The sequence below is a fragment of the Lepus europaeus genome, chromosome 19 (genome assembly GCF_033115175.1).
Source record: "Lepus europaeus isolate LE1 chromosome 19, mLepTim1.pri, whole genome shotgun sequence".
Taxonomy (NCBI): domain Eukaryota; kingdom Metazoa; phylum Chordata; class Mammalia; order Lagomorpha; family Leporidae; genus Lepus; species Lepus europaeus.
The window spans coordinates 57,307,687-57,331,975 of NC_084845.1; the positions used below are offsets into that span (position 1 = coordinate 57,307,687).

Genomic DNA, 24,289 nt, shown 5'->3' on the forward strand with positions numbered 1-24,289 from the left:
TATATATAAATTGCCTAGGCTATGCTACGTGTTAAAGTTTCCCCCCTATTTTCTTCACGCATCCTCAGATTTGGGAAGAGGTGCTTAAAAAAATCTCAGATTTGCTATTTAAAGTGGCCCCCGTTCAGAGTCTCGGCTCTCTCCCCTGCTCCTTCGCTGGAAGCTGTCCCACTCCCATGATCAGCCCCCTCTTCTTTGAAGATGCTCTTTTCCTATTTAATTTAGACACAGCCGCATTTGCTGAAAAAAATTTAAAAAAAAAGAGAGAGAGAAAGAGAACAAGAAAGAAAAGGGGGGGGGGGAGAGAAGAAAGGAAAGAAAAAAAAATCTTAAAAAAAAAATCTTAGCCAGGTTCCCATTGTTGGCTGCGTGCGCTCACTCCTGGGGTGTGTGTGTGTGCGTGTGGTGTGGCGTGGTGTGTGTGTGTTTTTAATACATGCATAAACTTTGGGTGCCTCTCTCCCTCTTCCCAGCCTCTTCTCCCATCCTCTCTTCCTGCTCTCTTTGCTCTGCTCATCACTTTCCCCCGGTTTTTTTTTTTTTTCCTCCCTTCCTCCCCTCTGCCTCCCTCCACCTCCCCCCTTTCTTTTTTGCTGAATCTTATTGATCCAGAAGGTGGCTAATTAGCCCTTCCCGTCGTGCCTGGGTAATGAAGCACATGCGCACTGAATTAATCACAGCCATTTTTTGCAGGAAACTAATTAGCAGAATAAAGATCCAAAGACTTTTTTTTCTTTTCACTCATCAGCTCCCACTTCCAGCGCGTCCCCTCCGACCGCTGCAGCCGCCGCCGCCGCCGCCGCCGCCTCCTCCTCCTCCTCCCGGCCGCAGCCGCCGCCGCCGCCGCCGCCGCCTGCTTTGCATCCCAATTACAGCCTAGAGCCGCTGCCGCCGCCGCCGCCGCTTCTCCTCCGTGGCCCCTGCCCGCTCCGGGGGCTGTAAACTCCCCGCCAACCATGCTGCTCGGCGGCAGCGGCGGCGGCGGCTCCGGCTCCCCGGCTGCGGCCGCCTCCCGCCCCGGGCTCCGCCGAGCGCGCTCCAGCTCCGCCGCCGCCGCCGCCGCCGCCAGCAGCGCGTCCGCCGCCGCCGCCGACCCCCGCCAGCCGCCGCTGCTGCCTTGATGGGCTCCGCGGCCCGAGCGCCTCTTTTCGGGATTAAAAGCGCCGCCAGCTCCCGCCGCCGCCGCCGCCGCCAGCAGCGCCGCTGCAGCCGCCGCCGCCGGAGAAGCAACCGCGTAAGTGGCAACTTTTCCCTCTTTTTTTTTTTTTTTTTTTTCCCGCCGCCGCCGCCGCCGCCGCCGCCGCCGCCTGCTCCTCCTCCTCCTCCCGCCGCCGCCGCCGCCGCCGCCCGGACGCGGGGCTCCTCGGGGCGCCCGGGCTGCTTTGCATGGGGCTCGTCCTGCCCCCTCCCGGCTCCCGCGCCCGGCCGCCGCCGCCCGCGCCCTGCTCGCTCGCTGCGTCCCGCTCGCCTTCCCCCTGCGCCAAACTTTCTCTTTCTCTTCTTCTTCTTCCTCCTCCTCCTCCTCCTCCCGCGCCGCCGCCGCCGCCGCCGCCGAGCCCGGGCCGCCCCCTCCTCCCCGGCCCCCGCGCAGCCGCCGCCGCCGCCGCGACCCCCGGGAGGGTGGAGGCGCCCGGGGCGAGGCCCGCGCCGCGAGTTTGGAGGCGCCGCCGGGCAGGGCCGGCCGGGGCGCGGGCCGAGGGCGGGAGGGCGGCCGGGGTCCCCGCGCCGAGACAAAGGCGGCGGCCGGCGAGTGTGTGAGTGTGTGAGTGTGAGTGTGTGCAGGGGGGGTCCGCCGTGCCGAGCGCCCCCGCCCCCGCCGCCCCCGGCCCCCAACTTTGCCCCACCCCGAGAGGCGCCGGGGCTCCGGGCTGAGCCGCCGCGCGGGGCGCGCACCCGGCCCGGAGCAGTGGCCGCGGCTGCCGCCGGCGGGCGGGCGCCGTCCGCGCCGGGGCTCGACTTGCCGCGGCGGCCGGAGCCGGACCCGAGCCCCGGGCCCCGGGCGGGGGCGAGGCGGCCGCGCGGTCGTCCACCTGAGCGCTGTCCGCCCTGCCCCGCTGGAGGCGCCGCGAGCGCCCGCAGGGGCTCTGCCCTGGACGCTAGGGGCTCCCGGGGGCTCGGGGCTGCGCCGCCGGCCAGGGCCAGACCCAGCTTGGCCGGCCTCGCTCGACCGGCCGAGTTGAGAGACACCGGAGGATTCCTTTTTTTTTTTTTTTTTTTTGCTCACGAGAATCCGGGATTGTTTACGTTCGGTTCTGCACTCTGAGCCCTCACCCGGCTCCACGAGATGCGAAAACCATGTTCCTGAATTTTACACCATGCATTTTAATGTCCGTGCTTTTGCATATCTGTTGGAGAGTGGATCCTAGCGCCTTTCATGCAGTGTGTTTAAATTGTGTTTGGACTCGATGTTCAGAGGCTTCTTGTGGATCTATTAAATTAAAATATAAAAATATTTTACTTTGCCTGCGAATTAATCTGTTGCTCGGATCTGACTTTTGTAAGATGTTGTGCAATATCTTCGACTGGAGCAAATTCTTTGATTGCAAATGCTTTCAGAAATCACCCACTCTTAACTTCGCCCCTTGTTGCTTTGAAGTAGGGTAAATATGATAATTTTTATTGGTCTCAATTATTGAAACTTGATCTAAGGGCTCCATGGAAGAAGGAGACTGACTGCCTTTTTGTGGCCTCCGGTTGTAGTGAGTTTTAAAAGAGGGTTTGTTAAGTACCTTTGAAGAATATGACAGATGCTGATGGCTCGGCTGTAATGCAAATTGCAGGACATAAATTCACTTTGGAATTAAAAAAAAAAAAGAGGCTCGGCCCTTTCTGTGGGGGACAATCGGGATATATTTTTTTTTAACTGCTTTTTCCTCGCTACTTTGGGAGAATAGCTAGTTACACACCGGCTTCTTTGGAGGTGCTCGAAGAGAGGCTTGGGAGATAGGGGAAGGCAGGGATTGATCCCCATCTGCATAATCAATAGGGCAACTCGTGTACCTACATTACTGTACATTTCTGTGGTATCTACAGCAGGGGGGCTCTGCCGCCTCGCTCCCCACCTTGCAGCGGACACAAGCGCCAGAACTGACGGCCCAGCTCCCTGGAACAATCTAGGGGAAGTTCATTCCATAGTGGCTCCTTTTAAAACTCCTTCATTCCTCTGGAGTTGTGTGGGTTTTTTTTTTTTTTTTTTTGGGGGGGGGGTGCATTTGTTTACATGTGTGGAGGTCAGGTGCTGAGCCCCCACGGAGCAGATACCTTATGGACTGAGGGCAGTCTAACCGGGTGGGAGTTCGCTAGTGGTGTGACCACTTCTGAAGTCCTCTTCTCTCGTGTGGTGGTAGAGTTCTTAGCTTGATGCAGGTACATTAGAGACAGGAGTACAGGAGTAACATACTGGAGACGGGAGCAGTGTCAGAGCTGCTCAGAGAGACACAGTGTGGAAAGCGTGGTGGTAGGTGAATCCATATTTGGAGATGATTTTGAAATAGTCTAGCAAATGGTGCACACACAGGTTTTCGTAAAAGTGTACACGGCGTCAGTTTTGAAAGGGTTGCGGTCTGGGGGAGACGAGGTGTGGGCAGGAGAGCCCACTGGAGGCCAGCGGCCTCCTCTGTCTGCGTGTCTCCTCCCCTTCCCTCCCTGGGCTTTAGTTTTTAATTACTTAATGCTGAAACGCACAGGGCTTATATAAATATTTGCAAATGCTCTTTCCTATTGATTTCTCTGGATAAACTGCCCTGCTCTGGTCCAGAGAGGAGACGATCAGATCTGTGGACTTTTTAAACATAGAAAGCCTCTGGAGGAGAATTGGTCTGTGTGTGTGTGTACATGTGCTTGTGTGCACGAGGGAGCTGGAGGAAGGTTTTGGGGGGGCTACAGGGAGAACTCAGGCTCTTGGTGGTGTGGGCTGAGAACTGGGCTGGAGCTGGCCCTGTGGCCTGGCAGTCTTGACAGATGTGTGTGTGTGTCTGTGCACACTGTGTAGGTACTACACTGGGGGGGTAGGAATGCATATGCACATGCTCCCCCCCCCCCGCCCCCGCCCCACATTAAATATGGAGCAGTTTTCCAAGGTTGGGTGACTGCCTTCTCCTCGGGGTCACGTTGAGTTCGAATCTGACCCATGCTGCAGGAATCCTGCATTGGGGAAATAAAAGAATATACTGCGCAGGGTCAGGTCAGCTGTCCAGAGGCCAGAACCCCTACAGCTGCTTTGATTTTATTTTTGTGGGTATATTTTAGACTCCTCCTGACGTGTCACAGACTGTGCCTTTGCAGTCTCAGGTGCTGGGTCTCAGGCTTAAAGGCACCTAAGCCTCTGCTCCCAGCAACAACAGAAAACCGACAGTACTGACTTGGAAACAAAACAAGGGAGAAGGGGGAGAGTGGGAGAAAGAAGAAAAAAAACCACCCTATTGAGTCCAGTCAAATAAGGTTGGGTCTCCAGATCCAATTACAAAGCAGCTTTGAATATGCAAGACAGTGCACAAGACCAGTTATTCCAGTTACAACAAACTATTAAAAAAGAGAGAGAGAGAGAGAAAAGAAAAGGCATGTTTAGGACGTAATTTGTTAGTACAAGGAAAAGAATCCCACATAAAGCTGCCTTTTTTCCTCCCTCCCTTTGCTGGCTTCACACAGAACTCACTCACCCTTTTCCGAAGCGCCTACTGTAGAGGTTCTTTTATTAAAATCTTTTGGATTTAGGAAGATCGCTGCGAGCAACACATTTTCTGTATTTTTTTCCCCTTTATCTTGGAGGAAAGTTGGCAGGGGTTCTGTGGTTTGCAGTTACACAATATGTTATCATGTTTTTAATCACTAAATCATTGCAGTGGTTATAGATTTACAGTCTTGGGGTATTACAGAGAGGAGCAACGGTGGCTATATATATGCTTTTAAATTACACCAATGTAAACTGCGTGCCGCAGCTGTGACTGTGGGCGGCCGGCTGCAGTCTCCCACCCCCCTTACTTCTTCCTCCCTCTGTGATTTTTTTCCCCCAAATTGGTTGTTTTGCTTAAAATAAGCTGCCCTCTCCCCTCCCCCCACAGGCTTTGTCTCTTTGGCCTCCTCCTTCCCTCAAAATTAATTTCTATTTCAGACCTCAAACCCCAGGTAAGCTAGAGCTCAAACTGGTGAAATAAAACTTTGGATCAGAAAGTATAAAATAGTGATAATCATAATGGTGTTAATAAAATAATGACAAGTGCGGGTTTCCTGCGAAGTCCGCTTGGTTCCCATGCCGACCTCCTGCACGGGGATGGATGGCCCCTTGCGGATCAGAAGGTGGGGTGGCACGGAGGGAGGGGAGGCCAGGCCTGTGTCCCTTCGAGGCCACTTTCGGCTTCTGTTTTTCATATTATTATGTAACAGAATCCTTGGCAGCATTAAAAATTCAGTATTACAAGCTGATTGTAATGCTGCCTCATTAGACAGCGCTGTCTGGCCTTGTATTAAGTGAAACCCGGAGCATGGCTTTTAGATTATAAACACCAATAAATATTAAGGATCAGCAGAGAGGGGGACAGCAACTGGGGTTTGGGCCTTTCCTGCTGCTCTCCCCCCACCCCCTCCATGTTCTTCCCACCCTCCCGCTTCCCCTCCCCCACCCTTGGTAACTGTCATGTGCTTTCTTGTTGGGATGCTGGTGTGTGGACCCTGGTGACATTTTAGGAAGGCTTTTTATAGAGTTATCTTGTGTACACAAAAGGTTTGGAAGTTTGTTTTGTTTTGATCTGCAGTAAACAGGTCCTTCACTTTGCTGATGTCATTTCCGTTCATATTTGAGTTGTTTATTGTGCTGCTTTGCAGGGCCCTCGCCTCCCTCCCCCCACCTTGCTCTGCAGCGGGAGCCCGCGGCTGCTCGGAGAGGGGGGGACGCGCTGCCGAGCCGCCAGGTCTGGGTTCAAAGGCTGAGGGTCGCGTGTCTTCGCCTCGTTGCAGGGTTTGCCCGCTGGGGAAGACGCTCCCAGCATCAGATCGTCAAATCTGGTTAAACACTCGACATGCACTCGCCCTGGTATTTCCCTGGCACTCGGTGATTCATCTCGGCTTCCTTTCTTTGTAGCACCCCCCCCCCCAACGCCCCTGCCACACCTTGTCTGTGTCTTTAATGCATCCTGATTGTCCACTTCCCTGGACCCCTCCCCCCACAGAAGCCCTTGTAGGGACGACTTTGAGACTTTGATTCAGTTGCAAATCTGAACCTGGCATTAGCGGACTTCATGCTGTGAAAAAAAGAAAATGTTGCAAGGCCTTAGCCCCGAGGCCTGCCCGCCACCTTCCACCCTGGTGCGGTCTGCTTCACCCCTCTGCGCCCTGCTTCCCTGGGGAGGTGAAGGCCATTGGGTGTGAGTAGGAATGCCTGCGCTGTGCGGTGCCTCTCGCTGCCATGTGCTCACCCTCCAAGACAAAACCGGAGGCTAGGGGAAGGGAAGAGGAAAAACTGACTGCAGGCCCCAAAGGCTTTTCCCGTAATAGGATGATGGGTTTTAGGTGAAAAAAAAAAATATATGACTGTTTTGTTCTTTTAGGTTTAGAAATAACAGGGAGAGAGGGAAAAGCAGTCATTAGGAAGTTCCCCAGCTGCCTTCCAACTGAGGTGGGTGAAAAATGAAGCAGCATTGACACTTGGCTCCGTGCGAGAGCTCCTGGAACCTCTCCCCCTTGCGTGGCCCTGGCCTTTTGTTCCTGGAGAACAGAGCTAAGGTACTTTTTCTCCCAGACCACAGGCAGCAGGCGAGGAGTCCCCCAGTGTGCCTCGCCTTTAGATGGCCTTCTCATGGATATTGTCAATGCAGATTCCCCAAACAATCGCTCCAGCGAGACACAAAAGCAAAAACATTTGTCCTATTTTTTTAACCTCTTTGTTTTAGTTTTTTTCTTTCTTTTTTATCCATTCTTTAATTCTCACAGTTCCTATTTGTCTGCAGAGACACAAACGGAACAGCGTGAAGCACATTTTACCGTAGGCCTCACTGCCGACTGGAGCCGCCTCAATAGAAATCCAAATTCTGAAACACTGGCGGACTTGCAGGATATGCGAGATTTCAGCTCAGGGCTCTGAAGTCAGATTAGCCCAGATTTGGAACAAAAATGCGCTACAATGAGAAGATAAGAAAACGGGATTCTGGAATGATTTGGCAGAAAGCCTGCCAAGGGTCATCTTTTGTTTATCTTCTAGTGTCCTGCCCCCTACTTAGAAGTAGCTGCTTGATAGCAAAGAATGCAAACCCACATGCAATTCTTCGTTTAAGACAAAACGCTGGTCCTGGCGGTTTTGGGTTTTGTGTCAGATGCAGGGGTCACGTGTGCAAGAACTGTTGGTATAGACTGTGGAACTGATACTGTGTTGAGACTGATTTTAAAAACTAGGACTTATGTAGGCAGGCGATGTCCCCTCCCCCTTTTTTTCCTCTCCTGTTTCCTCTTCGCTGTCTGCTCCCTCCAACCTGCTTCTCCTCCAAGAATTCAGTGGTTTGTGCCAGGCCCACAGTAAAGGGATGTGTCACACAGCTGGGGACGGCCCAGGAACACCTCCAGACAAAGCGCCCCTCTCTCCTGTAATGTATGGATTCTGATTGCGACGCTGTCCTTAAGCATCTGTCTGCCTTTTCATTAAAATTCTCAATTTCAAGGTTTAGAAACACAAATGTAAGAATCCCCTTGGGTATCAAAGTCTTGCATGGCAAATTCCCTTTGCCCTTTCAGAAATAATATTTTTGTTTAAAAAGAGAGGGGGGGGGAGAGAACCAGCTCTTTACGTAGCATTTACAGCTCTTTGATTTCTGTATTTTCGCTTTCTGAAAACTTAGGCTTGGTAACTTGAAATTCACTTGATTTGCAAAAACTCTTCCAGATCATGGCTTCAAAAAAAAAAAAAAAGTTACTCATGTGTGTCTTTTTTGTGTGTATCATTGACAGATTTAGGGGCCGATCGAGGGAGGAGGAGGGTGGGTGAGGAAAGCAGATAGCGCTTCACCTATGATTTGGGGGTAAAAACTAATCTATGGAATTAGCACTGCCTCGATAGATGGAAGCCTTGAGGTTTGTGTCAGAGAGCTGTGAATCAAAACAGCTGTGTGTAGGCCTTGGCGCACCAGCCTGCCACGGTTAGGACGGCCAGTGTGGGCTACCCTGGGAAAGCCTGACCCGAGAGCCTGGCCACCCAGTGGCACTCAGACCCCTGAGCACAGCGTCCTGGAAATGATGGGGTGAACTCAGGCCACGGAACCAAATCCGGCTCCCAGTGTCTCCTTGTTTATCTCCGGGACATTTGTTTTTGTTTTCTTGCCGCCTTCTGGGTTTCTCTTTGCTGGAGCCTCCAGGTTATGGAAGCACCACTGTTTTTTTTTTTTTTTTAAGTCTGCATGCATGTACCATTGCCTGCGAACAGAAGGATCTGGAAGAGGAAACAGATCCCTCTAACCCAGGGGTGCTGTGGAAAGAGAGCCCAGGTTGAACCAGAAGGCAGAATGCTGACACGCACTGTGTCTTGGCGCCGAGATCGTATTTACCTCTGCTGAAGTGAAAGGATAGAGCGGTGGCGAGAGCGAGTGCGTCTGTGTGCTGAGAGGCAGGAGCAGGTCTGGCTCCGCTGGAGCGCTGTGATTCACCAGTCCGCTAAGCGTCAGGGGGCAGGCCTCTGGCTTGGAGAGTGGGTGAGGGGCGGAGAGGGGAAGGGGCTCGCGTTCTCGGATTCATTTTTTTAAGGAATATTTATGTTGCCAAATACGCCATCCAGATGCGCCGAGACTGGGTATGGGGACGTGCGAGGGACGAACTGCCTGCTTCGTGAGCAGGTTTATTTGTCAACAGCTCAGGGATGGAGCAGTAAGCACGCCAGCCTGCTGCTGCTGGCTAGGCCGCCGCCGAGGCTCTCCCATCAGGCAGGCGCCCGGCCTTCGGAGCCGAGCCGTAGGCCAGAGTCTACGGCGTGCAGTTCAGAGAAACCGTTGATCCCGTCTGTAAGTGCCAAAGTTGCAGAGGCTCTCTGAAGAGGGCCTCTTGGTGTTAGCGATGACAGTAACTCTTAGCAAAGAGAACACCCCTGCTTGGGCACAGTGCCTGATCTTCAGGGTGGCACCCAGGCCCTCCGCTCACCTGCCTGTGCCTTCATTACCTGTTAAATTTGTGCTGGCAACAGAGGCAGGCTGGAGTAGGCCTCACCGCGTGTGTGGCTGGCGCTGGGCTAAGAGAAAGAACAGAGACCCAGGGTCACTCTCAGTTCTACTGGTCAGGCCTCCGGGGTGCAGGAGGTGGGCCTCAGGGTCAGCCTCTTGGGACCCTGGCAGTGTTGGGGTCCCTGCCCAGCAGCCTCTGCCTCCTCCGAGGTCACTTTTACAGCTGGTTCGTTGGGGCTTCTAGCTTTCGCTTTTTAATGTGGCTACACCAGGTTCATGATGTCACCAGATTGGGAGGTGGTCCTCTGTGAACAGGAATTAAAGCAAAGCAGCGGTGTTGGGTTTTCTGGGAGGATCCGTGTTTTCCTGGCATCTGGATGATGTCAGGTTGGCTGCAGGTTGGCTGCCTCCAGGTGAGGCCCGGGGAGGAGGGGCTGCCATCTTCCTTTTCCTGGGCGATTTGCAGGGGTGGCTCGGTGTGGCGGGCATCACCATCTTCATGTATTATTCATGGTCAGTTTTTCAATTACATTATTAATCGGCCGTCTTTAAGGTGTTCTCAGCTCATGTGGCTAATAGAAATAATAGTGTGTTTTGAAAACACCACCTGTTCTGGGGCCTGAAGTGAGGCCGTCTGAAAGCAGCCTCCACTTCTCCCTCGGCCCCGCCCCCGCACTCTCACGTGGGACTGAATTTGGCTTGTGCCCTCCTTTGTCCCTCATCGGACATGATTCCCCAGAGGGGCCCTCGATGAAAGTGTGTGTGTGCGCGCGCACGTGTGTGCACGCGTGCACTTCCCCTCCTGGAGTCTCTTTTCTGGACTAAAATGTAGACAGGGGCTGCCTGTCCCCAACAGGTTAGCGATTTCCTTTCATTTGAACCCATATCATATTGTGCAGAGTGCCTTCCGCACGGGGACACGATGCTTGTCACCAGCCCTGTATCCCCCTGCCTGCTGAGTTAGCGTGTGCTTAATGCTAATACGATTCCATACATACTGCTGCTCGCCTCCTGAGCTTATTATATTTCTAACACTTGCATGGTTCATTATTGTGCAGTAGGAAAAGGCTCTCCAGGCTGCCGAGGGCAGCCCGGGTGGGTGGGTTGTAGAAAGGGAAGAAGCAGGTGCATTTCTGTGCCGAGAGCATCGTGCGTGAGGGTGGGATTTTGACAGGGATTTTTCGCTGGTGCCGCCTTCGCCCGATCAGGACCGGGACAGTGAACTTAGGGAGGTGCACAAAGTGCCCAGCACGTTAAATGCAGCCCTGGTGGTGGAATTTCCCCCTTGGAGGGGGCACAGTGGGCGCCCTGTGTGAACCGGCGTGGCTGTAGAAGGCGAGCCTCTAACCGCGAGCTGAGTTTCTTTGCGCGTCTTTTCTTCCTGTCCTAGCATTCTCTCCCTTTCTTTTTTTCCAAAAAAAAAAAAAAAAACAAAACAAAACACCACCAAAAACTATTCCCTCAGCTCAGTGCAGGGCTGGGGATGTTTTCCTAAGTTTTTGTCGCTGCACAGCACAAGTGCTCCGTGGACTGCGTTTGGAGGGCGCGTGTGCGTTTGCAGCGCGCAGCTGTCCATATGGGCCGCTGTCCGCGTGTGAGAGGGGCCTGGCCGTGACGCGGGCGCGGCCCGGGGACCCGCGGAGGCTCCGCTTCGGAGGCCCGGAGCGGCTGGCTGCGGCCGAGGGCGCGCCCCTTTCTTCTCGCCCCATGCTAGGCCGGCCCCTGACTTTTGATGAGCCAGGGGTCAGCGCCTCGGGGAGGCCAGGGCTTTGTTCCCGCCAGGCCGGGGCCCTGGGGCGGCACGCGGGCCCCAGTCCCCGGGCGGGCGCGGCCCGGCCTGGCCCAGGCCCGTGCCCGGAGCGAGCGCGGCCGCCGGCGTCCCGGGTCCCCGGCCTGCTCCCGCCGCGACTGTAGATGTCGGGCTCTGCCCGGGGAGCCGAGCGGCGGCGGCGGCGGCGGCGGCGGCGGGGCTGTGAGTTTCAAATTAACCTTCCGCTTTGTTGCTGTGTAATGTGGATCCCCCAAGGCCCCCCGCCCCGCCCGCCGCCCTTCCCCGGGCCGTGCGCGCCGCAAACTGCGAGTTGAGCTTCATTTACATAAAGCGATTCCGGGCGGGCGGCCGGCCGAGGAGGCGGCGGCGGCGGCGGCGGGCAGGCCGGGGCCGGGCCGCGAGCGAGCGAGCGAGCGTGCGCCGCGCCGCGCCCCGTGGGTGAATCCCCGCCGCGCCCCGGGGACCTCCCTGCCGGGGACGGGCGCCCGCCGGCCCGGCCGCCGCCATGCGCCCCGGTCCGCGGCCTCGGGCCCCCCTGCGCCGGGCCGCAGCCACCCCGGAGCTCCGGGGGCAGCGGGAGGTGGGGAGACGGCCGCCGCGGGTGGGTAAGTTCGGGGCTCTGGTGCGGCTGGAATTTGCCGTGGTCGCGCGCGGCGACGGCGCCGCGGCCCCTGGACCTGCGAGTGCCCCGTCCCCGCGGAGGTGTGCGGAGGCTTTCGGTGCCAGGTGAGTGCAGCCGCCCTCCCCCGCCGCGCGCCGCCGGCCTGGAGCTGCAGGCAGGTGCCGCGAGTCTTGGCTGAACTTCCCATTCGCTCGGGGCGTGTGGGGGAAGGGCAGGCTGGATGCACTTGAACTACCCGGCTGCTGTGGGAGCCTGCCTGGGGTGAGAGCGCCTGAGTTCTGCTGGGCGTGGGGTGAACGACCCTTCCCTCCTGCCCCTTCCCTTGCTCTGGGCACCCTCGTCTCCCCCATACTCTGCTTTCAGATTAGTTCCTGCCTTCTCCGTTCTCGTGCTCTCGGTGCCGTTCCTAAGTTTGGGGTCCCTGCAAGCCCCCCTCCCCCAAGACGCACCCCTGTCGGCCCGACAGCCGCGGCTGGTCAGTTGGAAGCGCTGTGAGCGACGTGCTGGTTGGGGAGTAATTAGAGGGGTATGGGAGCCCGAGGGCACCTTTGGAGCTCTCCTGTCCACCCTCTAATTTGGGTTTGTTCTCGCTCTGGAAAAACCGGAGCCACCTTTCTTTCTTTGCCCCGGGCCGGGTGTGGTGGGGGTGGGGGTTCTGGAAGGGGGAGCTGAGTTTTCTTTTCTTTTTTTTCCTGCTCTAGGGTGAGGGATGCCCCGAGTTAGGCCCACAGCAGGAAAACCAACCGGTCATCCTGTGCTTGCAGGCACCAGGTTGCTCTCTGGAAAGTGGTCCTGTGTTGCCAGGGGGGAAGTGCCTCAGCCCGCCACAGCAGCACCGAACCTGGGAGCAGGTGGAGGGGGGGGGCAGTCCTCCCCCACCCCCTACCTGTGCCGGTTAACAGGCCGGGAGAGGTCGGGCGACCCCTGCTTCAGGCTGAGGCCTGCTGAAAAGGCATCGCGCAGTGACAACAAACATGAGCCTTGCAGGTGGATACTGAGAAAGTCACACGGCGTCATCTTATTCCGTCCCGTGCTTGGAGATCCTGGGAGACAAGTCCCAGCATAAATAGAGCATAATCCAGCGCTCACCTAGCCGGGCACCTTCTCCACCTTGCCACCGAGCAGCAGGTGTGAGTTTGCGGAGTTGGTCCCTGGAGTCCCCTCATTCCTCCAGGCGGGAGGTGTCAAACCTTCATGTTCTTTTAATGACTGTGGTTTCTGGATAGGTTTCAAGAGAAACCCTAAAAATCACGAGTTCCAGTAGGCTGGGCTGGAGAGGGAAGCTCGCGTGCTGAGGCAGAGGTTGCACTGGGCAGGAAAACCCACAGCTTCCAAGGGAAGCGGGTCCGGGAGGGCTGCCACGGGGAGCCAGGCCTGCTCCTTGTTAGGAGCCCGAGCTTCTGCGTCCATCTTGTCACCCCAAGGTGCAGAGCAGCTCAGGAGCAGGGGTGGGGTGTGAGGGGAGTCAGGGTGTGCTCCAATCAGTAATGCAGGCGTTTCCAGGATGGGGTCTTTGGAGAGAGGTGCGTCCCTGGCTGTTTGTACACCTGTGTTGTGTTCATGTCATTCTCGGAGCCCCTGCAAGCCCCCTTTTAGAGGGTGCGTGGCGGTGAGGACCAAGAGCAGCTTGTTTCCCTGCGTGACAGGACCAAGGAGGTTGTCTCGGGTTTGGTTTCCAGCACCGTTTTCTGAAGGCGTGTGACGTGCCTCTCTTGACGGGCTTGGGCCACACTTGGCTCTTTGATTTAATTACACAACATGGGGCAGATGCAGAAGCAAGCACTTTTACACTTTAAAAATTAGTCCTTTTGGAATCACCAGTAATTAAGTCGCCTGGACACCTTCTGACTGTAGGCCATGGGTCATTCCCTTTCCCAAATCTTGGGTTTTTTTTTTTTTTTGTTTTGTTTTGTTTTGTTTTTGAAGATTTATTTTATTTATTTGAAAAGCAGAGTTACAGAGAAAGAGAAGGAGAGGCAGAGGGAGGGAGAGAGGGGGAGAGAACGAGCGAGAGCTTCTATCTGCTCGTTCACTCCCCAAATGGCTGCAATGGCCAGAGCTGGGCCAGGCTGAAGCCAGAAGCTTCTTCTGAGTCTCCTATATGAGTCCAGGGCCCCAAGCACTTGGGCCATCTTCTGCTGCTTTTCCAGGTGCATTAGCAGGGAGCTGGATTGGAAGTGGAGCAGCTGGGACTCGAACCAAAGTCCATAAGGGATGCTGGTGCTGCAGGCAGCAGCTTAACCTGCTATGCCACAGTGCCTACCCCACTTTTTTTTTTTTCTTAGATGGCTGCACTTTCTATGGGATAGAGCTACTGTTTTCCATTTCTCCTGAAAACAGTTTTGATTGACAGGCAACTATTGAGAAACACTTGGTAACGCATCCAGAATAGAAAAAAACCAGCTGCTTCCCCAACTACCTGAAACTTTAATTTTGTTTTCTTCCTTTCTGTCTTTTGTTTGCATAATCGAATGCCCAGGGAGGGTAGAAGGGCCCCAAATGAGATGGTGCTGCCAGCAAGCCTCTCTCCGGCTCGGCTCTCCGTGACAGCGCGGTGCCTGCCTTCCTGCTGTTCTGAGGTTGGGTTTAACTGCTGTGGAAACCCCGGCCAGCTGGACTGCCCAGTGGCAAGGAGCCGAAATAAGCGAGATTTCAGTTTTCATCATGATGACTTTAAGTGATCAGTACCAGACACTCCCAGGGCTGGCCTGGCTCACCTTGGGTGACCCAGAGCTGGTGAGTTCGTCAGAAAAAGTCTGTGATTACAGGCTGCTAGAAAAGTAGTATCTGGACTGGTGGTGGTTTGGCTGTTCTTTAGCTCTGGTCAGAAGTGGAGTCCCGGGAACATGTTCCTGTTGTCGCTGTGTGCTGTTGCTTCACAGAATACTCTGTAGGGGTGGCTTGGGCTCTGTGTCTCTCTCCCTCTTTCTTTTCTTCCAACTATCAGTGTAGCCCAGAGCGTACCCAGAAAATTAATTTTTTGAAGAGTTGCAACAGTTTCATCTTAAAGGTGAATATTTAAACGGCAAAGCAACATTTTTTTTTTTTTTTTTTTGACAGGCAGAGTGGACAGTGAGAGAGAGAGAGAGAGAGAGAAGCAAAGCAACATTTTATAACAGTGCAGGGGCTGTGCTCTTTATGCTCCCCTTTTAAGAGTAGCTTACTGCTGGACCCACAGGACTTGGCCTTGGCTGGTGGGGAGGCACTGGTGATTCTGGCCCGAAGAAGCCCCTGCAGGCTTCACCTCACACTTGTGAACAGCAGGATAATGCACTTGACCCCGGACATCAGGAACCTCGAAAAGTACAGTGTGTGCTGTGGTTTGTACTTCCATTGGTTGTTCAGACGGTTGCTTGCTGTTGGTCTGGCCCATTTCTGTACTATTTGGGCCTGTTGGCCCCTCCTGGTTCCCAGGGCTGGTGTAATTAGCCAGGTTGGGGGCGTTACCGGAAGAACACCACAGGAAGGCAGATTCCACCATGGGGAGCCTCACGGGGGCATCCAGATGCTCCCCTGGGAGAGTTTGCTTCTGATGGTCCAGCTCTGGATTCCCCATCCTCTGCCGGAGCCCAGGGAAGCCGGCAGCCAGGCTGCACAGCGGCCAGGCGACGGGAACTCTTGGCAGGAGCTGGTCCCGGTGAAATTTCAAAGGTGCTTGTTGTGTGCAAAGCACAGTGTACCACGTCCTTAGGCCACTCAGGCTGAGAAACACACAGAAGCTAGGGTTGCGTCAAACTGCCCCGAGGGAGAGACCCAGGCAAAAATCTTGGCTGTCTGGCAAGCTACTTTCAAAATCCAGATTAAGGAGAAAAACTACCAAATCAACAACTGTCAGATTGCTTTTCTCTATAATTTAAAGTTGGCTGCCAGATTGTTCTCTTTGAACATGTGCAAAGTGACACTCAGATGTGAGAGGGCTTCGGGGGGCTGCTGTGGTAAATGACTCCTGTATGGACAGGCGCTGGGGAAGGAGGCCAAAAGCAAGGCTTAGCGGCGATTGACAGCAGCATTGTGCTCACTCTTCAGAAGCCGCCAAGCCACTGGGAGGTTTTCTTGCTCTGGTTTTCTTTCTCTGGGTCAGGGGACAGGACAGTGTGGACCAGGCAGTGGCCTACCAGTGACAGGTGTGTTTCTAGAACATTCTTTGCACAAGGACGGTGCCCGGGCTTCTTGTTGTAACATTTAAAGGTGATTATATTTTTCTTTGATGTTTCTGCCTTATTTTTTTTCTTAACCTGAAGTACTGAAGTACTGGAATTTTCTTTCTATTCTTTTCCTCTTCTTTCCTTTAAAAGGACAAGGGTGCAAATAAAGATCGGGAAGGAGACATCGGAAGTTGATCGGAGGTGATTAGTTGGGCTCCATTTCAGAGCGAGATTCCTTGTTTGTTGATTTTAACCCTGGACAGGGCCTCTCCGCAGAAAGCCTGGGCTTTCTCTGCCTGTCCACCAGAGTGTCACCACGTGGCCTGCTCCTCGGCGTGGGCATGAGTGTACCTCTGCAGAGGGGCTTTTGCTGGCCGCCTGTGTCCTGGGGCCAGAGTGTCCAAGGGATTCACATGCTCACTCCTTGATTAATGTGGGGTTTTTTCATCCTCTGCCTCCCCATGTCAGGTCGGAAGCCTCCAGGGAGGGGAGGAAGGTGATGGGCCCGGCAAGTGCCCCCTCATGCCCCTGCCTCTGCCTCCCTGGGCTGCTGGTGGTCTGGGAGTGGAGCCCCTGGGACGCCTTGCAGGTCACCTCCCTGGGTGAGTAGGGCAGGGCCGGTTCCAGCCACAGCCTGACCTCAGCAGCTTTAATCAGTGATCCTCCCGAATGTACTTTTCCGTGGGTGTCCGGGGGCAGTGGTTAGGAGTTTGTGGAGTCCCTTCAGCCATCTGTAGGGAGATTCTGTCTGGAGTTGGGAAAGCCGGCTCCGCTGGGCTCCGTGAAAAGACGGTGGAATTTTCATCTGCTGCTGATTTCACGCGCTGCCCTGAGAGCGATTTTGGCCACAAACCTTTGATCTGGGGGTGGGACCCCTGCCCCACTCAGGGCCTCTGGAGGTGGCTGCTCCGACCTTTTACTTTGTCTGTATTGGTGGTTGGGGGGGTGTTTAGGGACTGGGATGAGTTCTTGGGATGGTTTGAGGTGGTTGAGCCTGATGGGGGCCCCTGGGCTAAGCCGCTCCGGATTCCTGATGGTGGGAGTGAAGGAGCAGTTCAGCGCATTTCTGATGGTCCCTGACCCTGTCCATGCTCTTCACTTCTGTGTTAAGGTTCCAGATCAGAGGCTCTGTCTCCTGGGTGAGGCGCTGGAGACAGCTTAGCTGCCTGCAGAATTCCTGGTTTCAGCCCCCGCCCTCCGCCCCCCACCCCCTGTGCTGTCAGTGCCTGTTACATGGAGAGGTCTCCCTATAGCTTCTGAAAAAGACAGTCTATACAAAGTACGGCTGTGTGGACGTGAACTCACCTGCTTCCCACACTGATGCTCCCTGAGTGACCTATCTTGGATACTTTCTCTCTTCCTGGCATGTGTGTGCTAAGGGACACGTGTGTGCTAAGGGACACGTCTGTGATCCCCACCCCCACCCTCTGTTTTAACAATTTTCCTTAACTGCTCAAGAAGCTACAAGCCTCTCGCACCTTTGCAGGCCCTGCTGCCTGCCTGAAAAGCTCTTTGGCTCAGGGCCTCGGTTCTTCCTGTGCGTTTGGCTGGTTGGGCAGCTCCATGATTTCTCTGTGGGATGTTTGCATCCGTGTTAAAGTGTCAAGTCAACTCTTGGGCACTTAAGGAAGAGGCCCGTGCGTTTCAGCGTCTGTGCTAGGAGGTTGATCACGGCTAAAGCAAGTGCTTCCCGGTGCTCTGCCCGGTTATTGGATGCTGATAGGCGATTATGAGACTCGGTGAGCCTGTACCTGCCTGTGTGGTTCTGTGCTCCTTGCTTCTTTCATGAGATAGTATCTTGCCTGCTTTTGGAATGTCATTCTGGTTAAAGAATGGAAGAAGTGAACATAGTAAGGGCTCCCCCCCCCCACCTCCTTGTCGTTTTTCTCAAAGAGGAAGTTGAAGTTGGTTTTTCCCCCAGTAGATGTTAAACCCGAGGTGCCTGGGGTGGGGGAAGCAGGGGGCTTCTGTGACTTTTGAGGAGAAGATCATCGACTTTGGCCATGCTGGAGGAACCAGGAGCTGCCCGGACAGTGGAGGCTTTGCGTGACAGAGGTGGTACTGGTGCAGCTGGAGGGTGGTGTGGTCCCCCCCTGACATACACAGGGAACCTGGTTGGGGCCACGCTCAAGATCAGAGCTTGGCTTCTGCGCTGGCCCTTGAGATGCAGGCTCTGTGGTTGACACTTCACTGGGGAGAAGCAGAGGTGAGGCACAAAGGCCGGCTCGAAGCTGGCCAGTTCTGGATGGGTCACCTGGCCTCTCTGAACCTCGCTGTGTGAATCTGTGGAATGGGCATGACACACACCTTCTATTTGTGGTGGGAATTCCACCTCTTCACACGGGTTTGTCCCTGTCCTCTTTATCCTGTCCTTTTTTATATCGACGCTTACTGCCCCTGGCTTCTGCCACCTTTCCTTCCCCAGCAGCCTGGAAGAAGTGAACAGAAAGGTGCAGTGTCTCTTCTGTCTTTCCCCCATGGGCCCGGAACAAAGCCATGTGCTGTCGACATCCCACAGTGGCGTGATGGGGCTGGAGTAGAAGCCAGCGGCCCTGTCTTCCCCAGCCCTGCCCTATGCGTCCCCTACCCCCCACCCCCAAAAGCTGGCAGGCGGCCTTCTAAGTGAGCAGCCCACTCAATGACCCACCTAGAGAGGCCTTCCTGTCTGGCTTGTATATGCTAATAGGCCTGACTTGTCTTGGCTTGTTTGTAGTGATTTGTGGAGGCATTTATATGCAAATACTATCAACTTGCTGAGTTAATTATCACGTGCCTCCCCCCACCCCTTCCCGCGTGGCCTCGCCGCCTGGCTGGGTTGTTTGCGTTCAGCCCTGCCGGCCTGCTGCTCTTCCTGCCTTGGCCGCCTCCATCTGCTGCCCTGTCCCCTTCCTGTACCAGCAGGCCCGGTCACCGTTCCTGCACTGCTCCGCTGCCCCCAGGAACCTGGGCCTCATCAGCGGCGTCCGCTGGGTGCAGGGAGGCCTGGCACCCCGTTCTGACTCCGAGCTGTCCAGACACCCCAGCCCTGGACTCACAGGATAAAGTGATTGCAGTTTCACTTGTATTACTCTGTTTCTACCACAAAAAGGGCGTCCCTTCTAGCCCCCGTCCCTGGAGGCCTAAGTCTTCAAGTGACTCAGACCTGGTCGTTTCCTGGCTGGGTGTGGGGCTGTGGACATCCAGGGTCGTTGCTCGTGGGCGGGGGTGCTCTTGGGCACTGCAGGAGATGGGTCGTGTCCCTGGCCGCTGCCCCCTCGCGCCTGCCCCTGTGGCAGTCAGAACCCCCTGCAGGAATCCTCCTGTCTCCCTGGGTCCTTGATGTTAGACCTGCTGGCTTGCAGATTGCCTGTGTTTCTCTGGGCCCCTCCTCCCAGGTAGATGTACTTGCTGCCTCACTGTGCATGTTGGGCCTGTCGCTATTGCAAGGGGCCACTTGCTTAATTTTAAGGTCTTTCTTGTTAGTGCTTGAACATGAGGGCTCTGCAGTGGCCATGGCCCTCCCGATTTAGATGTGCAGATCCCACTGACTTCAGTCCCTGTCCCTCGCCCCTGCCTCTGGCTTCCTGCAGACACTGGGAGGCAATGGTGATGGACACTCCTGCTTCAGCCAGGCCCAGTCCCTTGCAGGCATTTGGGGAGTGGGCCAGCAGATAGGAGCTGTGTGTGTCTGTCTGTCTCTCCAATAAATAAATAGCAGTGGAGTAGGATAGAGTTGGAGGTGGTCACAGGTGCTCCTGTGGAGTCCTGTCCAGTTCAGAGTCGGAGCCTCAATTGCAATGGTACGTTTGCCAAGGAACCAGAAGTCATGAAGCATTAGGGCTGAAGTGTATGTTTAATGCCGCACAGGATACGGCCATGGCATCTGGTGTCAGTGCCTGGGCCTGGCCACGTCTGCAGTGCTCAGGAGCCACTTGTGGGTGGCGTCCATCTCACTGGACGGTTCGCCTCTGGGATGATCCCAGTTCTCTTCTGTGTAAAGCCAGGCCATTGGCCAGTTACTGAGTCAGGGAGGAAGCCTTTTCTTCCTGGCTTGGAAAAAAAGAAAAAAATGTGGGGAGGGGGGACACTGTGTTTCTTCCCTGCAAGGTTGGGCCTGGCGCAGCTGTGGTGTGCTGGGGCGGAGGCTGAGGGAGCCGGACCTGTAATCGCTGGGGGAGCTGCCCTGGCCTCCGTGCGCGGAGGAGGCCATGTGGGCAGCACCCTGGACCCAGCCTGCAAGGAGGGTAACTGTTCCAAGGGCTCCGGGTAGTCTCACACCGCACGGACTAATGGTTGGGGTTAATTTTGTGTACAAGGTCCCTTTTGTTGGAGAAGGGGGTGAAAGTCCACAGCTGTGACCGGAAACACAGGAAGGGCCTACTGGGATGACCTTGTTTTGGAAGGGACTCCATGGAATACTAATGGCCGAGGTCTGAGACAGGTGATGTATGTGTGTGTTTGGGCCTGCAGATAAGGGGAAGAGTATTTTAAAAGTTACTTTAGTGCAACCTCCCTGATAAGCGTGTGCCTGGGGCCAGTCAGGATTTATGGCCAGCTGGTAGTTAGGGCTGTGTGCTGGCCTCACTTTATCTGGAGCCCAGGCCCTGTAGTTTGACTGGTAGTGCTGTTTGTGTATCTGTTTGTTGGTGGGGGAGGCTGGGGTTTGATATCGGAGCTGACCCCCTAGTTGATGAGCAGTGTTTTGGAATAGACAAAGGCCTGTTCAACGTGTCTGCTGCTGTGTGCCCCCCGGGCCACGCTGCTACTGTCCATTGTGATGGTCACGCACACAGAGGCTCTGCAGAGTTCCCAGGAGCCCCCAGGCCTGCCAAAGATAGGGGGCAAGTAGGAGGTGTGGAGCCCCAGGTTTCTGGCGTGTCAGAGGTGAGCTGTTCGCTGTCGCCTCTGGAGTTACTAAATGTGTGCCTGCAGGCTGGCCAGCACACCCAGCGCCCTGAGGACGGCCACTTCAAGCTTTCTCTGTGCAACCGATGAGCAGTGGTATCTTCTGGCCCCCAGTGTGGTCTTTCATCCCTGCCCTGAGCCCAGGTCCCCCCAGAGCTGCCTTTCTCACAACATAGAGATGGAAGTTTTCCCGGGGTGCTTTCGAGCTGGGCCTGGGTGCTCTCCTCACTAGCTGGTATAGTTTTCCCAAGGAGGACCCCTGGGCTTTGTTCTTGGAAAATGAGCTGTGTTCTGGAGCCTTTACTCATCGGGCTGGCATCTGGGTGTTGCTTAAACCTTGCATTGTTTCTGATTTGTCCTTGCACAGTCTAGTTGGAGGCTTTTGTTTTTATTTATTTTTTACTTTGAGGGCAGTAGGCTAAAATGCAGAGTTCTGATTGGGGCCTTGCTTGTCGGGAGATTAGAGTAGGCCGCCTGTGGGTGTCTTTTCTTTGAGGGTGGAAGACGTGGCCCTCAATTTCTTCACACCCTTCACTTTACCTGTTCTGTAAGCCACTGCCATCTGCTTTTAAAAATTTATTTTTTTTTTCATTTGAAATCCTCAAAGACAAAGGGGACCTGGAAGCTCAGACCTGTCCTACCACATTCCTGAGTAATTTGGTTTTGATTAACCCAAGGAGAGAAGTTGGTTTCTCCTAGCGACCGACCCGAGGGGATCAAAGCGCCAGGAGGGGCAGTGCCCCTGATACCCGCCGTCCCCTCCTCCTCCTCCCCCTCCTGGTGCCTGCCCCCCGCCCCCTCCTCCCGGCGCCTTTTCAGCCTCCCCCTCTTCTGAAAGCCTGGGCAGGAGTTATTTCCACTTTCCCAGTGGAAGTGTGTCCTAGAGCTTGGGATGGCCAGGGCCAGAGAAATGCAGCCCCCTCCCCATCTCCTTTCTTCCTAAACTCCTTTTCCCCCCACAAAGCCGTGGCGCACATTCCAGTGCTAATCCTGCTGCCGGAGGAATGCAAATGGCTGTAATTGTGTGCCCCTGGACGGGCCTTCCGCATCTGTGCAGCTTTGCTGCTTTGAGGAGGTGGCTACAGAGTTCATTTACATGGAGAAACGAGCCGCCGGGCCTGTGATCCCCAGTGCTAGAATAGCGCTTACTAATCGGGAAGGGGCCACATGTGCCCGTCCTCCTCCCCACTCACTGTGTGTGTGTGTGTGGGTGGGTGGGTGCATGCTCATGTGGCATATCTGTGTGGTACCTGGTGCATACATGTGGTGTATATGTGTGGAGCGTGTGTGTGTGCACGGACCCCAGCTCCTGCTGTGGGAATTTTATGGCAAAGGCAGTTAAAAGGGAGAACTCTGCTCTTGACAGTAAGAAATCTACCTGAAGCGGAGACAAGCCCTGTGTAGGTTAAGCCTTGAATTAAACCGATAATAAACAACTTTTGTGTGTGTGTGTGTGTGTGTGTGTGACTTCGAAAGCTCATCATGGTTCCTGAAGCCATGGGTGACACTTTGGAAGGGGATCGCCCCTGGGCAGGTGCTCGTGTCATCTCACCTGTGCGTCCTTGCCGGCTGGACAGGTCACGTGGACACTGAGATTATGCAGCCTGATGAGAAGCATCGCTCGGGGGGGGGGGTTTGGGACGTTGCAGCTTTAGGGGGATGTTTACCACAGACCCTCACAGTCTGCCTCAGTGATGTCCCAGAGCTTGGATCTGAAGTTGAAAGGAGGGCGAGCCTCTGTAGACCAGTGGGAACCGCATGGGCAAGTAGGGCAAGTGGGGCAAGTGGCGAGTTTCCAGGATGCCCTTTTGGAAGTGAAACAAACAGGTGGAATGAGTTGCAATGATGGATTCCATTTAGCTGCTGTATCCGAAATGTTACCACTTGGATGTGTAACCAATCTGAAGGAAACTGTTAAGGAGCTCATTTTGGCCTGGAGTCTCCGGCTTGGGGTATATACTTGCTGCACTCATCCAAGTCACATTTCATGGTGGGCGGTGTGGGCCTGGGTCCTGCCCTGAGCTCGTGGGAGATGTTTCTGGATGGAGCCGAGTTGCTAGTGGTTCCCTGTGACCCGCTGCTTCCATTGACCAGGGCTCAGGGGTGCAGGCTGTCTGCACTCAGCTCCCCTGACAGCCTCGTGGGGTTGTTCACAGGCAGAATGTGACGCTGGTGGGCAGACGTTCTGGAAACCATTTCCTGGGACCCCCTTTCCCGTGGCTCAGGACCGGCCCTGGCAGTAAGGTGTTGTCCTGCTCTGGGGCAGCCTGGCCCTCACGGGTGGCAGAGGCTTAGGCTTCACGTGCCTGTTCCTGAGCTTGCAGACAGACAGGTGCGCCATCCTCTGCTGCAGCACGCATGTGCGACCTGGAGGCCTTGGTTCCTAGGAGGTCAGTGTGTTTTCCCACGCTGCACCCCATCCTGACGTCACACTGGCTTCCGGGGGCCCACGTGGCGCGCTGTTGCTGGGAGGAAGCTTCCATTTGCAGGCTTTGGGCAGAGTCACCCATCGCAACAGAAAGCCCTTGCTTCTCCTCTCCTCCCTTGGGATGCATCAGGATTTCCCATTTCTCCCATTACCTTCGTGCCATGGACTGGACACCTCTCTCTCCTTCATGTAGGGCCTGTGGGCATCTCTGATTGGCTGGAGGGTGTGATAAGGAAAAATCAGAAACAGCTTTGCCCGTGAGGACATGGGATGTCACAGAGGGGAGAAGTCCCAGAGCAGGAGTGACTTCCCAAAGCCAGGTAGCAGAGGTGCGGCTGGCTTTACAGCTCTCCGCAGCAGGATGGCAGGGCGGACTGGCCGCTGGCTCCTAGCAGAACGTGCCCTACGGAGAATGCTCCTCTGAGCGGCAGGGCAGTTGCAGGGGTCCTCTCCCTATCCAGCTCGCCTTAGCTGTCAGGGTCCCCAGGACACCCAGCCAGCCTCTGCAGATCCCAGGGCCTCCTGCAAGAGACCAGGGGGATTTGTGTCCTCGGTAAACTGAGAAGTGGGTGTGGATTGGGGTGGGGGAGGGGAGGTATCTAATTCCTTTAACAGGCCTGCCTCCTGGGCAGGCCGGGAAGAAAACTGTGAAAGTGTGAGGTGGAAGGGGCCTCTGCTGGGGACACACACAGCCTTGCAGCTGTCTGAGGACCCTGGGTGAAAAGTTCAAACCTGCATTTAAAAGGAGTGCCAGAGTTAACCCGCCCCTGCCCTCCAGTCCAGTGGAAACCTCGTCACCGAGGGGTATGGTCAGGAATCCCCAGGACAGCCAGCAGCGCCCAGTTCACGTCCTCCCAGACCCGGTGGGCGACGCTGAGGGGCTGTGGGGAGCCAGGAGGGGGCTGCGGCTCTTCAGAGGAGCAGGAGTTGCCCTGGGAGGAGGCGTGCGTTTCCCAGCAGGTCCGACTCCGGGCTGGAAGGAAGCTGCGTGCTTGTGCATTCCCACTCAGCAAGGCCTCCCCAGGCCGGCGTGGGCTGTGGGGTGGTGGCACCCGCGCCCGGGATGGGCTGCTGCCCTGCCTGGGACTTGGGGTCTACATTGCTCTGCTGGGCCCTGCTGTGGATCAGGTCTGCCAGCCCCTACACCCCACCCCCACCCACTGGCCTGAGCGAGGGGCATTCTAGTATTTTCCCGAAGCTTCCATGGACAGAACCAGGATGAGCCTGGTGGGGTTCAAGGGGGCCCAGGTGTGGGGAAGGGAGGAGGGTAGAGAGCCCGGACCGCATGTTCCCTGCTGTGGAGGGACA

At 55.5% G+C, this 24,289-nt stretch overlaps 1 protein-coding gene across 5 annotated transcripts in view; it reads left to right on the forward strand.

Annotated features, from left to right (window-relative positions):
* Positions 1–454: 454 nt before the first annotated feature.
* The window catches only part of ZFHX3 (zinc finger homeobox 3), a 258,117-nt gene continuing 234,282 nt past the window's right edge, over positions 455–24,289 (forward strand). The window contains exon 1 of one of the 5 annotated variants that reach the window (XM_062177061.1): positions 455–646. The gene's annotated coding sequence lies outside the window, so the exon portion shown is untranslated. Of the gene's footprint in view, positions 647–1,208; positions 1,235–8,653; positions 8,670–11,557; positions 11,629–24,289 lie in introns of those variants that run through there. The other 4 variants (XM_062177059.1, XM_062177063.1, XM_062177062.1 and 1 more) reach the window with 4 other exon arrangements.